This window comes from Lactuca serriola, chromosome 9 (genome assembly GCF_051521515.1).
Source record: "Lactuca serriola cultivar US96UC23 chromosome 9, Lser_US96UC23_V15, whole genome shotgun sequence".
Taxonomy (NCBI): domain Eukaryota; kingdom Viridiplantae; phylum Streptophyta; class Magnoliopsida; order Asterales; family Asteraceae; genus Lactuca; species Lactuca serriola.
The window spans coordinates 219,158,271-219,162,721 of NC_136416.1; the positions used below are offsets into that span (position 1 = coordinate 219,158,271).

Below are 4,451 nucleotides of genomic sequence, written 5' to 3' on the forward strand. Positions count from 1 at the left end.
AAGACACGACAAAAGAGAGGGTATAATATCATGAGACATGTATGTGTTTCTTGGTCATGAAACAACAGCTGCAAAACAACAGCTCCCATCATACAACAGAGGGTATATATATATGTAATTTTAAGTTTTTTGTGATTGATTTAATCTTTTATGAATTTGTTATTATAATATATATATATATATATATATATATATATATATATATATATATAGTTTGTTGGGTGCAGGTTGGATCTGTGAAAGGTAAAGTTATTAGGATGGGAGTCATAAGCACCTCACTGCTTACCGCAGACAATACTCCTATGGTTGTACCAAATACCGTATTTTCTAGTCAGGTGACCATTACTTCTTTCCTCCATAACCTTAAAAGTTTTGTTTTAGTATATAAGATAGTCTTCCAATATTTATCATAGGCAATTGTGAACAAATCATATGCTGGTTGGCATGAATTGGTGTCCGATAGCTTTCCCAATACACCCTTCATTTTCATCGGTTGAAGAAGTTGCTTTCTTCTCAGTTCTCCCTGCCTCTTTCTTCCGTCTTTTTTTTTTTTTTTACATCTTCTTTGTAGGGTTCATCAGTTCAAAAGTTCCTAAATTACCCTTCATCTCTTTTATCTTTGTCCACCATTCTCATCATCAATTAGCAAGAAATACGTATATTTCTCCTCCTCCACCACCCCCACTATCTCCGTTTTTGGTTTTAGAAATATTTCATCACCATCTTCATCTTTCGTTCGAAACAAAATCGCCAAAATAGAGGTGGGTTGTTGTTCTTTGTGATGTATTACTTGAATTTTTTAGTTTCTTTATTTTATCAGTAATTGAAATAGATCAGACTACAACTACACAAACACTTACATAGGATGCCACCTGTGCCTCCTACAAAATTTCACATTCCAACCTGACTTCATTTCGTTATTTTTAAAAGGGGGAAGAGGTCACAGACACATAAAAAGCAAAACACTGAAGCAACTAGATTCACATATTGAGAGCATACACTCGCCTTTAGTTTCTGATTTCTCCTTTTAAGCACCTGACCATATTCAAGACTTCAATCTGTTCACGCCCCTATTTAGTTGTTTCACGGCTTCACCATAGCAGTCATGTCTACAATTTTTCACCTGATCAAAGCCCAAAATAGCACAGCTGACGTTGCACAACATACAAAGGCCATGCCCAATTCATATGGACTTCACTTTTGAAAGGGTGGCTGTCCACACCTGCAACCTGTCTACAAAATCAGATGTTCACATGTTTATTTCACCATATCATCAAGCAAACTACACGTTAACAACTTATCTGCCTCTAATACATGCCATCTCTTCCTGCCCCTATCGTTATACATATATTGAGAGCTACAGAAACTTCTAGTAGAGTACAACGGTTCAAAACATTTTCCTCATTTCTTGATGGTGAAAATGGTCCAGAAGCAGTAAGCACATCCAAATTTGCCAAGTTTAGTGGTCTTTTAACTCTTATGATCTTATGAACATGGACACTTATAAAAACACATTATTTTAGTTGATTAATTATAGCTATTTTCATTTCAGGCTTTTCGCATACCCTTAGGAGCTGTTGGATGTTACGGTTGCCAAATTTACCCCTGTGAATACAGATGGTGAATCTGGTGAACCAACGTACATTATATCAGATCGATCAGTTGAAAGTAAGCGAACTTTATATACTTCTTTGATAGTAACTTTTTGTGTAAAAAGCTTGTCATCAAGAAGTTGCAACTCTGATAATCAAATTCACGACAAAAATGAGAGAAGATAGGAACAACTTTTGATTCTAATTTGTACTACACATTAAGAAAATGCTAATTTCCATGACACACACAAAAACAAAAACAAGTAGTTCCCATCTTCTCTAAGAGGAGTCATCTACTTTTGGAATTTTAGATTAATGAATTTGTATTTTTTGCAAAGTATTAAATTAAGGATAATTTAAATAATTTGATGAGGGATTAATTACACTTACAGGAAGAACTGGAGGGACTTACTTCTAATTACCCTAATCGCTTCAAAGTTTACTATGTATTGAATCCGGTAGGTATTATTCTTAGTAACAAAAAGCCTATGATAAACAAATAAATGATAGTAGGTTGCTGTTTGTTGCATTGAATTAAACCTAAGGGCCCTCATTGTTGGAAGTATTGGAGAGTTTTTATCAGCTGCTTTGCTGCCTCCAGAGCCATTAGCTGTAAGTGTTAACAGTTCTTGATGACTTGAATCTTAGTGAATGATTCAAATTGCTAAATGATAGAACTTTAATTTGTTCTAGGTCCAAAATGTTGTGGATTTTTCAAAGATGATTGGAGCATTAGATGTAAATGAAAATCTTACACATCTTGGTTAGTTTATATTAATATATTTATAAAAGTTTATTTCCTAAGATTATCTTTTCTCATTTTTTCAAAATATACGTAAATATCTGGTAATGCTTCCATTGGATCCGAAATTAGGGAAAATGCTAATAATGGGTGCTTTTTTTCGTTGCTTTGATCATATTCTTACAATTGTTGCTGGACTTAGTGTCAGGGATCATTTTCTTTTGCCTCAAGAGAACAAAGACGTGAGTAATCCAGCTACTTTCACACAAGGGCATTTTGGTATTTTCCTGATATCTTTTGTATGTCTATTTCAGCAAGCTAGTACAACAAAATCAATATTTTCTGCAAAGGATTACAATGATCATATGGCACTTGTGTGTGAATATGAAGGATGGAAAGAAGCTGAAAGAGAAGGATATGCTTATAAATATTGCTGGAGGAATTTCCTTTATGCTCAAACACTTCAAGCTATACATTCTTTAAGGAATCGTTTATCCATATTTTAAAAGATGCTCAATTACTTGAGACTAAATCGGCGATTAGCAACATATTAAGTCATAATCAATCATCGGTTAGCGCCATTATATGCTCAGGCCTTTTTCCTGGCATTGCATCTGTAGTGGTATGTATGCTTAATGCTTATTTATTTAATTTACAATTTACAATACAATTGATAGATATATGAATCCATATGTTACTTAATTTTGTTCTTTTTTATTTTTAATATGTGCAGCATAGGGAGACATCAATGTCCTTCAAAACTATAGATGATGTCCAAGTCTTACTCTATGCAGTATGTATTAAAGAAATAGCAATGCACTTTCATTCATTTGTTTCATATTTTTTTCACATTTCTCTAATGATATTTTTCCTTGAGTCATAGAATGATTGGCTCATATCTTGTTTTTTGATATTTATACGCAGTTTTTTTCTTACGTCGGTGGTGGCGAAGTTCAAGATTAAGGGAGACTTGTAATCATGTTTGGCTTTCCTTTCCAGTAAGAAACAGAGTTGTATGATTATTTGTTAGTTTTATAGGAATGTATAACACATGTTAGCAATGTATTATTTTTGTTTAACATTTGAATGATTTTTTGTATGACATTATAATTTGTGCAATTTATTTTATATTATGCAATGGATTGTATTTTTTGTATATGGTATTTTATTTCTGTTATAAGAAATTAAATGAAAATTTAATTTAAAAATTAATAAATATATAAATTTTTTTTTTTTAAACATTTAAATTTACGATACGCAAAAATGTATGTCATCTTCATTTATGACATCGCCTTTCTTGACAGGGGCTTTCTTGATATGCATTGCGTGTCATTAACACGCGCGTCGTAAGGTTACGACACGCGAATGCGTGTCGTCTTCCTTTATGACAGGGCCTTCCTTGATACGCATTGCGTGTCGTAACCGCGCGTCGTAAATTCGCGTCGTAAATGCGCGTCGTCTATAGACGACGCGCAAAAGCGCGTCGTCTCTCTTTATGACAGGGCCTTCCTTGACACGCATTTGCGCGTCGTCTGAGCGTTTTACGACGCATAATGAGCGTCGTAAAAGGCCTTTTTTCTTGTAGTGGGATTCTCATCTTCGGGCTCTTCTTCGATCCACCCGGCATTGCCTTCATTTGGAAAGTACGGGTCGCCGTGATGGAATCCAGCCATTTAAATCTACGCGAGAAGAGAGGTATAAGAATATAGTATACATGTAACTAGTAGTACAAAATACACCTATAGTATTTCAAGTTTAAGTTCTACTGATCTTCTTGTGGTATTGTTGGTAAGTTTTTAGACTTGTTAACACATCACAACCATTCTAGGGCATATGCTAATCACTCCTCGGACCAGCATAGTTGATCATGCTATGCCATTCCCAGGACTGACCATACATCCCCGAGCTTACTTGTGATATTTAACAATCGTAATACTTTTGTTCTTGTCATTGTGACACTGATTTTAGTATGAATGCAGACTAGTATACTTAATTAAATATTTTAGTATTTCAAGTATAGACTCTGGGTCAGAGTGCTTTAATCCCTAATGGGTTTATAGTTTAGTATATCTTTTATGGGTTGATATACTTGATTCACTATAAACCTGGCTCTGATA

At 34.2% G+C, this 4,451-nt stretch overlaps 1 long non-coding RNA gene across 1 annotated transcript; it reads left to right on the top strand.

Moving 5' to 3' along the window:
* The first annotated feature begins 2,045 nt into the window (after positions 1-2,045).
* Positions 2,046-2,768, top strand: LOC145072133 (uncharacterized). The gene is made up of 3 exons (XR_013690932.1): positions 2,046-2,355; positions 2,537-2,576; positions 2,649-2,768. It is a non-coding gene; the product is annotated as an uncharacterized LOC145072133 (long non-coding RNA).
* The last annotated feature ends 1,683 nt before the right edge of the window (positions 2,769-4,451 follow it).